At 35.9% G+C, this 17690-nt stretch overlaps 2 long non-coding RNA genes across 2 annotated transcripts in view; one reads left to right on the forward strand and one right to left on the reverse strand.

The window, feature by feature from the left end:
- The window catches only part of LOC308191980, a 66581-nt gene that overhangs the window by 3030 nt on the left and 45861 nt on the right, over nt 1-17690 (forward strand). The gene's annotated exons all lie outside the window — the stretch shown is intronic.
- On the reverse strand, nt 11838-16548 carry LOC308188591. The gene is made up of 3 exons (XR_013945620.1): nt 16033-16548; nt 15827-15909; nt 11838-14984 (listed from the first exon to the last, which is right to left on the reverse strand). It is a non-coding gene; the product is annotated as an uncharacterized lncRNA (long non-coding RNA).

Raw genomic sequence — 17690 nt, forward strand, 5'->3', positions numbered from 1 at the left:
GGCTCTTTGATTAAGATAAGATTTTTTTTTTCCTTTGTGTTGTTTCCTTTCTTCCTTTTAAGTTTGGTGGGTTTTTTTGTTTTGTGTTTTTTTTTGTTTTGTTTGTTTTGTTTGTTTTGTTTTGTTTTGTTTTGTTTTGTTTTGTTTCTAAGATAGCAAAATTTGTAAACTATACCTATCTCCAAAAATTTCTAGTTTTGGGGGGTGGGAAAAAAAAAAAAAAAAAAAAAAAAAAAAAAAAAAAGGAGAGATCATTTCCTTCTGTCCAAACATGACTAAAGACAAAAATTGTCTCCATGAACAGATCAGTCTTTTATTACAGTGCTTTGACACAGCACATTAAGTATAATAAAGATTATTTGGAGCTTTTACGGCAGTTGACCTTGTTCCATGTAGCACAGATATCAAGAACACACCTGTTGTTTATGTCTGTTCAACAAATTACTTGGCTGTGGCAAAGAGTAAATACAGCTAAACAAATTTCATATTCAGATTCAGCACCTAATAGATGTATTTTTCAACTTAGTGGAGGAAAAAATGTGTATACTGCTGTTGCTTCTCCTCATGGTTCTTCTGTTAAGAGACATGAGCATGGCAACGTACAGCTAAGACAAGGATCCTGGCATGTCTAGCCGGTTTTATTAAGCATTCCTGCAAAGGCTGCCACTGCAGATCCATATGCTATCTATGTCTGTGCCATTTCCATGGTGCACTGCAGTCACATGTGATCACTATTAGGATTTCTTCGGCGGAAGAGCTTGTGTTGCTTTGTGCTTTTTGATTCTCTCTGCTCCAACTAGTGACATACCACAGAGCTAAATCAGGTGGACGCTCTGTTGCTGTTTGTATCTGCATTACTAATACAGCATAGTGTATGCAGTGATTTGAGGCCACATTCAAACCTTGTGCTTGCTATCCAAAATCAGAGGTAGATATGAGGGGGAGACTGTCTATGCTAGCAGCATGAATAGCAGAGTGGAAAAATCTCTGCTGTGTTCTCTGCAGATTCTCCCTCTTGGCGCATCACAGTTTTCTCAATCTGATGGGCTGACATCATCAATCAGTCAACAAAAAGTGGCTTAAAGAGCACCGACTCATGGAATTATTAAATTTGTAGGGAACCTGCCAGAGCCCTCCAACACCAGATCAAGCAAAAAAGGGTTCTCACAACCTCAGAAATATATCACTGTTTCCTACATTGGTCTTTTCATACACAGAGAAATAAATTTCCTACATGTAAAATAATATAAATTAGATATCAGTATCTATTACTAGACTAAGGGACATTGTGTGCTTTCTGTTTTCCAGTATAATAGGAATTGTGTGAGGAAAGACAGTCTAACCATCTCACATATTTTCAAGAAATTGTCAAAGAAGAACATAAACTATATTCCCTGTTCACTGAGAACAAAACTAGATTATAAGCATAAACTGTTATAATGAAGATTTATATTGGACATTACAAAAAAAGCAGTATCAACTGTCTGATGGCTATTAATTAGAATAGCTTGTCCTGGGATTGTGGAATTGCTATCACTATTTGGTTTTAGTAACCAGTAAGATGGTCATCTTTCAGGAAGTGTTCAGATACAGCTGATGTTGTCTTTGGGTAGCGAGATAAACTACACTACTTGCAATATCATGTCTAGCCTTAGAATTTTATAATTCTCCACTTGGCCTGGTCAGAAGCTGCAGAAGCTGGCATAACATATCCTGTCAGAAGCTGGCACAGTATGTGTGCTAGCATAGTGTATCCTATGTAGGATAGCAACCATATATCTGGTAAGTGCTTCTGGCTCAGTATATGTCAGCTCTCATATATATTACGACATGAATTTAATATTTAATTAATTTACAGAAATGTTTCAGAGAGAGAAGAAAAACAAACTCTAAGAGGGCAGACAAAGGTCTAACTGAAAACTTGGGGTCCTACCTACTAGCATTATTTTGTACTGGGGAAACATTGACAGAGTTGATTATTTGGAGTACCCTCACAGGAGAAGGGAGTAGGTTTTTCAGATGAGGCGTTTGTTCTGTGTGAAGTTTCCATTGCTTCACATGTAGGAGTGTTAAGGGTTAATATGGGACAGCCATTGGCCCTTTGTCCTGTCCAGCAGCCTCCTCAGTGACCACGTTCAGTATTAGAAACAATCATACCCCCCATATCCGGAGTGGAGAACTGGAGTGAATTTTAGCTAAAGGTTCAGTTGGGTTGCTGGGACTTGCTTGAGCAGCCCTCTGTAACTACAATATCACAACAGATGCTTCTACCATTTCAAAAGAGACTTTTCAAATGATTTTGCTACAGGGGTGTGTAACCCAGCCTCAGTGTGTGATTGTCTTGATGACGCTAACAGTATCACTTTCCATACCTTGATAGAGACAGTTGTTTAAGTACGCAGTTGTGCGTATTCAACAAATTAACTCTGTTTCTAATCAGTTATGTATTTAGTTATAAACAACTAGAGTAATGCAATAAAGATTAATCATTAGATTCATATTTAATTTTTTATCCATGCTTGATCACCATCTTGTATTTCATGCCCACAAAGTAGAGACAAAAGTCTCTGCGTCAACAATAGTTGGAGGTGTAGCAGTACCAGTGCTTCCCAGAGGGAAGAAGGTTCAGATTCTGCTGTTAGAGACATTTGGGAAAGCAACTGACAGATATATCCCATCTTCTCCCTTCTCTGTTTTGTTATATAAAAGGCTTACCCGAGTCATAAACTTCAAATCAGTGTTCTTTAAACAACACAAAAGAACATCACAAATGCCATTCAAATGTATACTTAATCAGTGCGTACTGATTGTATGTACTTTCATAACAACCAGGTTATTTGGTCATAACTGGAGAATCTAATTTTCTTATGATATATATTTTTATATATGTGTGTATATAGAGATACATATAAATATATATATAAACAGAAAAATAGTGTATGACAATCACATTTTTCTAGTTATGATCAATACTTAACTATACATATCACTATATATATACATCTGTGAATTTGTAAACTATATATAATATACAAACATTAAAATATGAAAGCTGACACCTATCTGAATATCGTGTTTCTCCTAGATTGCTGTTAATTCCTAAAATTGTTCAATAGAATCAGCCTTGAAAAGGCTTCACATGAGGGTGGTGAGGCCCTGGAAAAGGTTGCCCAAGAAGTTGTGTATGCCCCATCCAGGATGAGGCATCCAGAGAACTAGGTGATTTTTATTGTCCCTTCCAAGCCAAAACTTTGTATGATTCTATGATTTCATGAAACCACTCACGGCAGTATGCTCCCTGGCTTTTTGAAACACTAGTCTGTATAAGAATCTGTTCTGCTTTCTGTCCTCTCTGGGGTCCTCTACAGTGCTACAAAAATGAGCTTTACCTTCAGTCTAAATATTACACTCTGGTGGCCTTCCATGATAGAGTAGCTGTATCAGTCAACAAAGGAAGACTGACCTATGTCATCTACCTGGACTTCAGTAAAGCCTTTGGTACGGTACCACATGACATCCTAATCTCTAAATTGGAACGATATGGATTTGAGGGGTGGACAATCCAGTGGATAAGGAATTGGCTTGATAGCCACACCCAGAGAGTGGTGGCCAATGGCTCTATATCCAGGTGGGAACTGGTGACAAGAGGAGTCCCACAGGGGTCTGTCTTAGGACCAGTGCTTTTCAATATCTTCATCAATGACATAGATGATGGGATTGAGTGTACCTTCAGCCAGTTTGCAGATCACACCAAACTGAGTGGTGCAGTTGATACCAAAGAAGAAAGGGATGCCATCCAAAGGGACATGGACAGGCTGGAGAAGTGGGCCCAAATGAACCTAATGAGGTTCAACAAGTCCAAGTGCAAGGTGCTGCACCTGGGTCAGGACAATCCCAGAGAGGAGTACAGACTGGGAGAAGAATGCATTGAAAGCAGCCCTGCAGAGAAGGACTTGGGGGTTCTGGTGGATGAAAAGCTCAACATGAGCCAGAAGTGCACACTTGCAGCCCAGAATGCCAGCTGCAGCCTGGGCTGCATCAGTAGAGGAGGGGCCAGCAGGCAGGATCCCTGACCTGGAGCATAATCTGTGCATCCAGCACAAATGCTGTGTGAGAAGACACTACCAGAGTCTCCATCTCCCACATGTTCCCTTGCTATCAGTGATTGTCTCCAAGGCTCCTTATTTCCTTCTAAGGAGATTTTTGGCATTGTCTCATGCAGAAGAAAATGGGATCTGCAGGCAGGATAAGCTCAATGTGCATGCTGACTGCTTAAGAGGACAGTATGACTAGCCAAGGTGATTTTTGTCTGCCCAAATGGAGACATCTGTAATGTAAATGTATACATCTAAGCTGTTCATTCTAGACTTCCATTAAAACCAACAGAGATAAATAGGCACATCCAGAGTGCAGTTCACCTCATTTATCTCATGCTTCAGTATGTGTCCAAAATAATCAGATTAATTCATCCTATCTAATATTGTTTCTCCCTGTTGATTACAAAGGGAATCTAGGTGACTAGCATGATATAGATATCTTTTTGTTGTTGTTGTTTAAAGCTGGGGAGATGACTCCTACCTCACTTCCAATCTCTACACTAATTTGTGGGGTTCCAGCAGCCCTGGGAATGATCTGACCAAGCGTCATTTAGAGATCCACTTCTTAAGAGACTCGCCTAAACACTAGGCTCAAAACACCAGACACAGAAAGGCTGGGGGAAAAAAAATCTCAAATTTTCATGTTGATACTCTTACTTCTCACACAGTGATTTAAACTCCAAAGGATTTGTTTTCATCTGCTGCACTTGGCCAGCCATATGGTCCCAAATAATATTAACTTTATCAAGCTATACCAGGGACAATGGTGGATGCTGCTTCTAACTTAATTCTGTCCTGGGTTAACAAGAAACGTGATTTGATCTGCTCACAGACCACTACTTTGTGATATAGATGCTATGTTCAAGTACTCTTCCTCTGTTATGCATTTAATATAGTAAAATGGAGCCATAAATGTTGTGTAGTTTAAGTCCCATCCAGGAAAGTAAACGGGATATAAAACAGCCTTGATATGCTTAAGCTACTTGCAATGTAAATATATATGTACTGCAAAGTCAATGGGGCTTGGTACACTTCAGGTGAAAACCTGTACATTATTTACCTGTGGAAACAAGTATGGGCTCAAATCAGAGACATAAGAGTTTTGTGGGAGGCTAATCAGAGGGTTTGATCCAACAAATAGAATAGAGCCATCTGGAAAAGGGACCACTTTGAAACTGGATTCAGAACATTCAGAACAGCAAGTTGGTAATGGCTTGGTAAAACAGGTAAAACTGTCAGCCTTTAAAGAAAAAGCTCTCAGACAAGTACCAAAGCCATGTAAGGGGGAAAAAAATAAAAATAAATAAATAAATAAATAAAATAAAAACCACCTATCATAATATTTTGTATTTAAATGATCTTGTTACAGAATACCAGAGAATTCTATTTTAACTCAGACAATCTGGCTATTCTTCCTTTTTTTTTTTTCTTTTTTCCTTTTTTTTTTTTTCTTTTTTCCTTTTTTTTTTTTTCTCCCAAATTGATTCTTTATAGGATTTGGGCTTTCTTCTTGTTTCCATGGTATTTATTATCCAGCCATTTGCTTTCTATTCTGAGTTGAGCACAGAATGAAAAGCTTGAGTGCTGGGACAGATTACTACTTGCTGTAAATCAGTACAGTAGTATCAACTTCAGTGAAGTCATTGCTTATTTATATCAACTGACCTTTGAAATTTTATGATGTAGAACATTATGAAGAAACCCTGGAAAAGAAGTCCATCAGATTGTTAGGCATTTTAATGTTTATTTGTATTGACTTTCAAAATAATTGGATACTGTGGGGCAAAAAATGTACTCCCAGAATTCAGTCACTTAACATATTATAAAGGAGAAGGGAAAAGTGAATGGGCTTGAAAGCTCCAGGCTCTGAACAAATGCAAGAATGTGATGATGTTTTCAATTTCACAGATTTTACAGATATTTTCAACATTTTTATGCCTTTTCACTGAAAGGTTTAGGTCATACCGTTTAGGTGATACAGCTCTCATCACAGGCAAGCATGCATCTTGCATCTGCACAGGCATGTACATCGAGTGATTTACACTATTGCAGTCTATATCAACGTGCTGTTTTGTGTTTTTTTGTTGTTTTGTTTTGTTTTGTTTGTTTGTTTGTTTGTTTTTTAACTTCCCTCCCATCAAGAAAATAGTCTTATATAGTCTTAGAGACTGCTGCTTTGAGACATGCTTAAATGGACAACTTGCCCACCAGTGTGCTTATTTACCACTATGTGAACTGCTTCCAATTTGTGATGTTATAACATCCCTATGGCAACTGCAGCACTTGCTTACATGGGAAAGTAATTTTAGGAAAGTATTGAATTTATTTTTAGCTTCTTTTAGTGAAATCTAGCAGCTGGAAATGAAGTGAGCCAGCACCACATTACTAGCCAAGGTTTTGCAGAAGAAAGGACTACTGGTTCCAATCACTCTATTTTCATTATTACTTAATTATTTCTTTACCATCTTTATCATTCAGAATATTTGAGTCCTCTCTCTACCTTTCTTTAGACATTAATATCATAGTTTATTTTCTAAGTGCTGACTAAAAATAAAATTGGAATTTAAAATTTCATGATACCACCATCATCATCATTTTTATTATGATATTTATTACTGACCTTAATTTCAAAATGCTTAATCATAGCAAAAATTGGCATGTTTGCTCTTGTTAACAATGAATAATTGTGAAAAAGATATAAGAATAGGGGGAAAAAAATCATCTTGTGAAAATAAATATCTTCAACTTGGGTCTGTCTCACAGATTTATATGGTTAAGATCAACAGCAAATAAGAAAAAATTCTCCTGCTTGCAGCCCCCCCAAAAATATGAAGCTATGCTCGCTCTTCAAGATATAACGTGTTAAAGGGACAGGTGGTGAAGAAAGTTAACTATAAACTTCTCACCCCATCAAAAACAAAAAGTGTTATTCTCAAAAATTCAGACTTTAATAATGGCAGATGAAGAGGAATTCCCATCTGGTCTTGCTGTAGTCTGAGACTATACTACTATTAAAATGACCAACTTGCAAATCACATCTTCTAGTTGTTACTCTCTCCTGTCACCTGGATTCATAATGTCAAGGTAGGAGCTGAAGACATCATGCTGCGGTCAGAGGAAGGTTAGGCTCCTGCATCAGGAATCACAAGTGATGTGAGCGCTGAGATGCTTTAGCAAGTCCAAAACAAGGAATTAGGAGAAGAACATATCTGAAAGACTTTTTCACAAATGAACATGAAAAATCTCCTATGACAGCAAGTTCCAAAAGTTTGATAATTGCTGTGTAAAGAAGTACTTTCTTCTAGCAATTTTGAACTCACCTCCTACTAGTGTTATTGAGTGCCCTCTGGTTCCAGTATTTTGTTATTTAGTAAACAACATTTCTGCCTTAATCATAACCTCTGTCTTCATGAATTTTAAACCTCAATCTGTCTGTCCTCAGCCTCCTACACTCTGAAGTCCCAGGCTTTTACTCTCTTCTCAGAAGGTGGCATATCCATCTCTAGCCCCAACCATCATGCCTTATCACTAGCCTTTTTTTTCCAGGTTTGCACCATGCAGACACACATGCACACACACACACACCAGGTCCCTGAATCTTGATTTTTTTTTTTTTTTTTTTTTTTTTTTTTTAACATTCAGTGAACTAACTTCAAGAGGAAAGCTAAAGAACTCGTGATCTAACACCCAGAACCTGGTGGTTAGAGTACTGTTTTGGAAACTGTGGGCTGAGAAAGCTTCCTAAGGGCCTCCAGCTTCCTCATGAATGTCCTCATTTGAAAGCCACATTACAGCCCAATTTTCGTCTTTTTCAAGACAGACCCCAGAAAGTCTTCTCCGTGTATCTCAGTCACTTTCATCAGGAGTTGTCTGAGTTGGCCTGGCAGTAGGCAGGAGTGTTATTAAGCCGTGTCCAGCAGTATATGGCGGTTTTGTGTCATTTGGATGTTAGTTTGCCTCTAGCAGTCAAGTTAAATATGGCTTTTTTGAACCTTCCTCCTGAATTTAAGAACATTCTCCTTAAACAACACAAATGCTTTGTTGAATGCTTGCCAGAATGCTCATAACCTTGCCTATTGTGCACAAAATAACCAGAATGATTTGATATACTTGAATCCTAAGAATAAACTTCCCTAAGCCCCCTCTATGTATAGATTTAGTGTGTTTCATAATACTCGCAGCTTTTCCTTGGCAGCTGTGCTCCAAAACATTTTTGGCATGAACATTTACTTCTTGGCAGTAATACAAACTTTTATTAGACTATATATATTATTTCAATTGTTCTGGTTTACTATATAAATGTGTGTGTCCCTCCCAGTTGTCTTTCAGTGGATTATAGTCATAATGCTGAACTTCTTGCATTAACAGGAGAGGAATTTCCACACACTTACTTTACTTGCATTGAGAGATCTACACGCTTATGTACTCCAAGTGCATTTGCTCGTAAAGTTTAAGACATCCTTGAGAACAGACATTTCTTTCTCAACTAAATTAGCCCAGTAAACTTTCTCTCTGTCTGTCTTTGCCAACATTCTCTACCTTTTTCTGGAGGTGTATGTTATGGTGATAAAAAGTGGTCTGATTTCCACTAATTTATTTAGATAATCAGAAAGATGTCCTAAGGTGTCAGTTTTACTGACTGTGTTGGGGAGTAGATTTGTAAATATTGGAAAATAACAAAAACATTAATTCAGATACATAAATACGTTGTGATTTTTTTTTTTATTTGTGTCAATATGCTGTATTGTCCAAGGGCAGATATATTTATCTTTTTTAATACTACGTATTATATTTGTTCTGTAGCAGATTGAATAAATTAGTTGTAATTCTAATTAAAAGAGTCAAATTAAAAAGAAAAAAAAATGCAAATCAGTAGTTGCTCATCTTCCTGTTAAATTCTATCTGCTTATAAATCCTGTTTAGCTGACTCTGTATAATTTTCCCAGATCCCCATTTTAAAAGAAAAAAATGGTGGTTCTGTTTACCTCTTCCCAGTCTTCAGGACCATCAGCCATGTTCCATTAAATGTTGATCTTTATATGTTTTATATACCTTTATTATCCCCGATTTCTTGCATTTTATTATATTTGTTAATATACGTTAATATCATATCAATTTTGTATACAAATTATGTTAGTGTACTCTATCATAAACAGTGAATAGTGCCAAATAAATTATACTGATGATCAAATAGTAAGACTTCCAGATCCAGCTATTTATACCCCATATTTTTGCACTGATTTTTAGATATCTAACACAATCAACAAACTGAGATTCATTTTTCTTTTTTTTGTCATGTCTAGAACTAGATTCTTTTATTTTTTTCCTTTTTGATCAAATCTGAACCACAATAAATTTATACTAACTACTAGTTTTATTTGTCCAGTAATAGTAATTTCAGTAATTAGTAGACATTTTCAGTAATAGTAGACTTTTTTTTTTATACCTAGTTAACAACCCTATATTCAAAGCTGAATTAAAATCATCCCCTTTATGAAACAGAGTCACTTTTCAACAACCTTGAGCACCAGCCCAATAATAACAATGGGAAGCCAGAGGTAATACAGAAAAGTGGTGTTTTCAACAAAGTTTAAAGAAAAGATAATAGATGATATTATCAGAGGCAGAATTTGACTCATGACAAATTAGTCATTTTTTTTTCTTTTTTTTTTTTTAGGAATTGAAAATATTATTGCAAACAGAATGTTGTGAAATAAGTGTGGGATCTCATAAGGGGAAAAGTCAGGGGATGAAAATACAATGGAATATATATTAGGAGGAATAATCTTAACTTTTTAAAAATAATTATGTCACCTAATTTAGCTGTGTAAATTCCTCTGATAGTCATCATAGAAAAATAATCACCTCTACAGATGATATCCTCCCATCCTGAGATATGTAAGCATCATGAATCAGGCTCTGAAATTCCCCATCTTTTTTTTCTTAACCTCAGAATTAAAAAGTAGGATGAACAGCTCAGGCTGCATGCCTAGCTTTTAGACAGCTAAAATTAGGCGGGATTAGCCTGGCCTAGTTAACAGCAGCTTGGAGCAAAGGAAAACAGAAGAGAAGGCTCAGGCATTTTGCAGCAGGAGAAAAGATAAGTAAAGAAAGAAACTGGAGGCCATAAAAAAATATGTTAAATGAAGCAGTGTGATAAAAATACTGCTTACCACAAGGAGAAAAAAAAAATACAGGTTCTGTATCAGATGAAGAAACTCAAGTGGAAATTCAAGAGCCAGAGACTGGAGAGGCCAAGATAGTTTGGACATGCTTGAAATGAAGTAAGGACATAACAGGAAAATTTGAGTCATCGATATGTGTTGAAGCATGACAGTGGTAGGTTGGAGGTAGTAACAGAGTTTTGTATGCAAAGGTGGGAAGCATTGAAAGGAAGACAGTGTGCAAGGGGATGGGAGACCATCTATGAGGAGAACAGATATTGGTTTGTTTTTAGAGAAGGGATAGAAAGCATAGAAGAGATAAGGAGTGATAGGAAAACAATAGTTAGAAACTGCAGAACGAAGAGCTTTAAAAGGCTTGGAAAATGAAACATAGGAGGACTGAGGGTAGAAAAGAGCAAGATGTAGGATAGGAGGTGGCATGAAGTAGCTGCAGGATTTGGATAGATGGACAAGCAGACGGTTTAGATGGTCCATACAGAAGGATTGAAAAACACTGTGAGCACAGCCTGTGGCATAGGTGCTAATGGACATGTTTTAGTGGGTAATTTTGGTGATAGGGGGATGATTGGACCACATGATCTTGGAGGTCTTTTCCAACCTTGATAATTCTATGATTCTATAAATCTATAGACAGAGCCATTATGACCTTGGGCAACTGAGAAATATTGTGCTAGGGAAGAAAAGATGTCCAGACTGCAATATCAAGAGAAAAAATTAATAGTTGAAGCCATCAGATAAGAACTGCCTCCCTTTAAAGGAAAATCACTCCTGAACAATTGCTTGTCCTTCAGATTAAAACTGTGCTTTAACAAAGCTAACAAAATTTTCTCAGTTCTCAAAAAATGACCACAAATTACATTATATTTTCATTATAAAAACAATTCATATAGATTTACTTTTCAAAAATAATAATAAATAGATTGACTCATCTATTCACATATTTTTACCCTTCTGAGAGTACACTATCAATTAATATTATTTCCTTCCCCCACCTCTCCTTTTTCTAAAGCGGTAAAATAACCATGTCTTGATAGTCATGTTTATGCCCTGATTTCTGTTGTATTAAGAATGTTTTAAGATGTGCTATGACAGTTAGAAAAAAAAATGATAGGAACCTAGAATACATGGACATCAGTGATAAAGATATTACTTTTATATTTTAAAAGAGGAAATACAGCAAATGGAACATAGAGCTTTTCATTTTCCTGTTTGAATACAGTGTAGGAGTTCTGCAGCATAATAGCCAAAACAGAATCTGAGTCCTTTTTCTTTCTATCACTTGGCTACTGGGTTATTCTATTGAATATTCATTCTGAAGATAATTGTTAGGGAGTGCATTTTTCAAAGGTACAAACTATACATCGCATGCCCTAGGTTTTATTAGTACTTACAGATCCTTTATTGAGTACAAAACCAGTCTCTTTACTTTTAAAATCTTTGCAGTTTCTGCATCTCTGTGTATGTCTGTATACAAATAAATATATGTATTTATATGGATAAAATCTGCTATCTTCAAGTTACTATGGGAAAATCAGTATCTCAGTTGATCAGGAAAATTATTGTTATAAATAAAGTAGAATAGAAGAATCACATTTTTCCTTTGACCTTGAGTTAAGGTAGTAGGGATCTAAAGCAAGAACAAGGACATTCTGAGCCATAAATTTCAAAGACTTAATTAATAATAATAAAGTAACAGGTAAATGACTGCCATCTATCATGAGCAGATTTAGTTTGCTCCCCAGATCATATCCATTTGGAAAGCAAACAGAATCAGTTTAGGTTATGAGAAATTTAGCCAGACAACTACTTGTATAACTTATTTGGCATGTGTTGTCTATGTAATTTTGTATATATTGAGATTGGATTTTCAGTACTTCTAGGCAATATGCCATTTAATTCTCTATATAATAACCCTTGATACCTGGAAGGGAAATGGAAAGAGATTATTTATTTATTTATTTATTTTCCTAGCTAGTATAGCGCTTTTTCTGGGCAAAGTTTCCAAAGATCTGTCAGGGAAATTGCTCCTATTCAGGGGGACAGGACGTAAGGATATTTCTTCTCAAATTCAGCATGTAAGAGCTGTTAATTGACATTTCTGTCTTGTGTCAAATAAATATCTTTTTTTTCCACCTGTTTTAGCTATTTGGATATCCAGAGCTGTGATTTCATAAATAGTGCATTTTAAATGCATTTTACTCTTTAAATTATAATATGAAACTTCTACATGAAGACATGATACTGTCTACTTCTGAGTATTTAATAAGGACCAAATAAAAACAAACGGGTGCTGGAACCAGGAAGCACAGGTTCAGATTGTGTAGCATAAGTTACTTTATAGGTCCCTCTGACATTGATCTCTTCAAAATGTACCAAGAGCTCATTCCTGAAAAGAAAAATGTTTCTATTGTCTGGTGTCCTACTTTTTACACAGCCTAATTGAACAAAACAGACTAAAATGGATACCAAATATTCTTAGAGAACAGAGGAGAAGCATACTAGATTGCCACCAGGCAATGATTTTAATGACCTTTTAAAGAACTTTTAATGTCATTAATAGTGGTATGGTTGCAATTAAATATTCCACACCCAGCGTCCCCTCCCATAGACTGTCAGATTTACAGATAAATGATGAGTTCTAGTTCCTGAAAAACTAGTTATTTCATACCTTTTCTTGCTTACCTTTTATTTCTAGGACTTACATAAGAAAGAAAAGCTTTAAGTTGGGTGAATTCAATGAGTTATTTACACACACACACACACACATATATATATAAAATGAGATTTCCATGTTTTTGGACTGACAGATTTCTGTGCTGCTCACTTTTGACCTTGTTATGCGCTTCATTCCAGAGAACCTTGAGAAATTTATTTCCATCATAGACAAGAAGGATTAATTTGAACTGTTCGTGTTGTTAAGTAAACCTTTGCTGAAGTTACTCAGACATGAACACATTCTAATTTAAACGATCTTCTGTGATGGTATCAGAACATAAATTAATAAAGTAATTGCAATGGACCTTTCACCAGAACGACAACAGGTTTCACTCAATTAATATGTTAAGCTCTTTAGAATATTCCTGTCCAAGTGACATAAACCATTTGGGGTTAAAGTGCCTAGATATACGGGCTTTTTGCTCATGATGATCATCAATAATTTGTTCATAAATACAGAAGCTTGATATGACCAAGGTGGCATTGAGTAATCCCTACTTTAAAAATAATCTTTAATATTGACATATTTGTGAACTAACATGAAATGTCAAGGTTTCTCTTCTTAGGAGACTAAGTTAGACATCTGAGACTCTAAAAGTCATGAATTTGCTTCATCTTTATCAATCCTATTTCAACCAATTATATGAACAAAGAATTAGAGAATGGGGGTTGTGAGGACCGGAATTTTTTCTAACTTTGGAGGGCTCAGATTCAAGACAGAGTCACAAGCTTTTTTGGTTGTTCACAAAAGGCTAGTGACATAAAAATGCCCGATGCAAGGTGTATTGCCTATGTCAGGACTCCACGTGCCCAAAGGAGGTCTGCAATCTCCTTCGGCTCTGAGCGGTCAGGCTGCTGGATCATGGGTAGCACTAAGAGGGTGCCTCTGAGCAGCCCTGTGCTGGCTCCAGGGAAGAAGCCGTGTCAGGACCGGCAGCTGCCTGTTCCACAGCCCTGCCAAACAGCCAGCTCTTGCCCAGCTGCTCCTGGCAGCTTAGGGATAGCTTAAAAAACAAACAAACAAGCAAAATGGAACAAAACAAAAAAACCTCAGTCTTCAAGAAGAGCTTAGCATACAAATATATCAGTCTGACTATCTATTTATCTATAAATAAAGCCTTACCACTCAGAACTGCCTGCAGGATAAGCAGTGTATAATAAGACAGTTTTTCAATACTTCTGAATAGTTTCTCTTTGAAATCTGTGTATTTATTAAAATACATTTCCACATACCCTAACATATCAGCATAAATCTGTGCTAGTTTTTTTTTGCTGTTGTTTGGTCTTGTATTATTTTTTTTCTCTTCAATGTTAGTTTTCAAATTCACGTTCATGTCTGCTGCTACTATTCCTATTTGTTGCGTTATTACATGCTTAATGTACTGTAATGATGGATATGCAAAAATTTATCAGCCAGTCAGCATGTAACACAAAAAATACATTTAAATTCCCTTTAAAAATAAGTTCTGTTCACTAACAGAAAAACATAAAGTGCTTTCTACCAATTTATAGACTAAATTGTTAAAATGAGTTATAACAACTACATTTGTTATAATAAGGATCTCTGTGGGAAGCTAATTCAGAGAGAGAATTATGAATTATAATTTAATTTATGGAGAAACAAAAAGATATATTATGAGATGAAAAAGTGGGATGAACAAGGCTGCTCGCAATTGCCACTTTAATCCAAATCCATAAACTGTGGAGTAGTGGAATTTGCTAGAGGACCTTTCTACTTTACAAAAAATGAAACTCAATGGCTACTTTAAAACCTCATGTTCCAGAAGTAAGAACCTTAAGTAACTTTTTCAGTTGGTGTTTGGAACAAAAGACTAGTCAAACACTTAAAATGTGTATCTATGTATGTGTGATATTTATAAAATGCTTATCTAGAGATGCAATTCCAAGACAGGAATTTGTTTTCATCCCCTGCTGACACTCCTTTATCACTTCCACGTGAAGTTTCAGTTCTGCTATTTCTCTTTATCTGCAGAAACAAAAGTAAACTCTGTCAGGCATTGAATTCTTACTTCGTTTTTTAAAACAACATTGAGTGGCAAAATCCTTTTGAACCTAACGTATTACTTTTGTTGCAAAGTATTTGTTAAGCACGGAAGACCATGCTTGTTTCTGTACAGAATAAGCAGACATACATACTAAAGATAAGGAACATGTAGACTAAAAACTTTTTCTGACTCTTAACCAGTTTCTATTCTCCTTATAATTCCATTTGTACTTACTCAAATTTCATCATGACTGCAACAGTTAGCTTAAGTTATTATTTTTCAGGTCAGCCATTCTTGAACTTCTCTTCCAACACTTTAGCTATATCCATGCTTATGGATATTTCGATATTTCCCTTGCTCATTCATTAAATTAATCAGAACAAGAACTATTTGATTCTTTTTTCACTCTTTCCTTTTCCCTCAATGGGAAAAACAAATAATAACCCAAAGCCAGTGTTGCATCTCTTCAAGCACAGCAGCTGGCTGGAAAGGGTTGTGAAAACCAAATTTCAGGTAGCCTTCCCTCCAGCTGCAGTTTTGACCTTCCCGATTACTTTCTTTCCCCTGAAGAAGCTGTGCAATTAATTGGTTAGAAAAAAGAGGGTTGGAGGTGTGGGGAGGAATGCTTGAGGGGGTATCTCTTGCATTTTTGCCTAGAAGCGGATTTTATTTCCTTCAGACTTCCATATTACTTTCTGCAGAATGTATGTTGCTTTATATTGCCCACTTTCATCGGCTTTCAGCCTCTGTCTGACTGAGTCAATTCCTTCTTCCTGAGCACACATTTATTCTGCTCTTCTTTGAATGTTTCACTTACACTTACTTGTAGATTACCCTTGAGGGTTAAATCCTCTTCTCTGACCAATCTCCCCCAAGGCCTAGAGGAACAATTTCCATGAGATAAGCCTGCCAACAATTAGGAAATCTTTATTGTTTGCAAAATTCTATATGAAAACAAGTTTCTCAGCACTATTGCTTGTACTGCTCCTTGCTTTCTGATAAACAAACTGTCACCACTTACACTCTTACCTTTTGAGGTTATGGAATTCAAAGAGTTTCTCCACTTTCCTCAGCTCGGGCTTCTATTTCTGTTCGTTATCTCATTTCCTATCATATGAGTCACCTACTTAGCCTCTTAGTACTTCTTTGTTTTCCTGTTAACCACATTCACTTGTTTTGTTGTGATTCTTGCTAGACCTCTTTCTTGCCACCATGTTTCATAGATGCTTGGTAGTAACACGAAAGAGATTCATACTTCTCAAAAAAAAATGATCTCTTTATTACTTATTTACAAGGATATTCTGACTACAAGAGCTCTGAGAAAACAGACTGAGGCTCCCTCCAGGTGCTTCATCTAAACGTTTTTCTACAAGTTCCTTCTGAAGTGTTACAAACTGTCTTCACTAACCTAAAAGAGTGCTTTGGAGTTTGCTATACATACATGGCTACACCAAAAGTTATTATGAGATAAGCAATTGTTTTTTTCTGCAGAGGTGGTATAGTCAGAGAAGGAAAGAGACAACACTTACTATCATAAAGCAAGGAATACATGGTAAATTTCACCACCTGTACTCCAGTTCAGGACTGCCAAAAATGATTAAACAGTTCTAAATTATATACAGTTCTAAATTAAAATTATATTAAATAACATTATAATAGTATTTAAGTATATATAAAGCATTTAATATATATAAAATAAATCATGTATGAATATTTTTAAGAACTTACAATCTTTATATATATGTATATAACCAAATCTGATATTTTTTTCTAATATTAGTAAATATTGCATGGCCATCTAATTAAAAAAAGGCAAAACTCACTTTTATCAATTTTCTTCATGTCCTTCTCAGCTCAGTTGTAAACTTCTGACTCATTTTTACTCTAATTCACAGGAAACATAGTTCTTACAGAATTTTGGTTTTAGGTTTCTAGTATAACTTACTAGATTTTTATTATAGTAAGTAAAATTAGGCTAAATATACTTTGAAAAAAACATTTTTAGATTTTACTTATTAGTTGAGCTAGGGGCGAATCAAGAAGTAGAAATGAATTCTAATGTTGGGATTGTCATACATTGTCTACAAAAGTCTGTATTCATTCAGTTTGAATTAAACAACGATTTTGCCTGTTGAACTTTTAGAGAACAATACTCCTCAGCTCCAATTTTGGACATTTTACCCCCCTGGCAATTCTACTTCAGCCCTCCTTTTCTTTCGTGTACATTAAAGAAGCATTAATCTTCACTGCCAATGCACACAAGTGCTAGCTGGCTCACAACACAGGTGCCAAGGTCATTTAAATTATCTTCCTGAATTTGCACATAACCAGGTGGATAGCTGGTCTTTGCTTAGTAGATAAAAAGTTAAGGATCTAGGAGTAACTGCCATCTGTAGTCTTCTGCAAGCAGAAAAGAATGGAGTTCTTTCCATATTCTATACTAATGACTTTCATGACACAGCTAAGACCACTTTTAACTTCTAAATTTGTAAAGCTGAAAGCCAGAAAAGTTTGTTAAATAGCTGAGACAGGCTGGTATCATATCTTGAGCCTTTACGTTTGACCATGTGTGGAATCCATTGGAACCTTGTGAAGGTTAAAGAGACTTTAAAGCTCGTCACATTCAATTTCAGCATTTCTAACACAACTTTAGTTAAGAAAAAGAATTTTGCTGGGTTTTGTTTGTT

The sequence above is a fragment of the Anser brachyrhynchus genome (assembly GCF_964034855.1).
Source record: "Anser brachyrhynchus genome assembly, chromosome: 1".
In the NCBI taxonomy this organism is placed as follows: Eukaryota; Metazoa; Chordata; class Aves; order Anseriformes; family Anatidae; genus Anser; species Anser brachyrhynchus.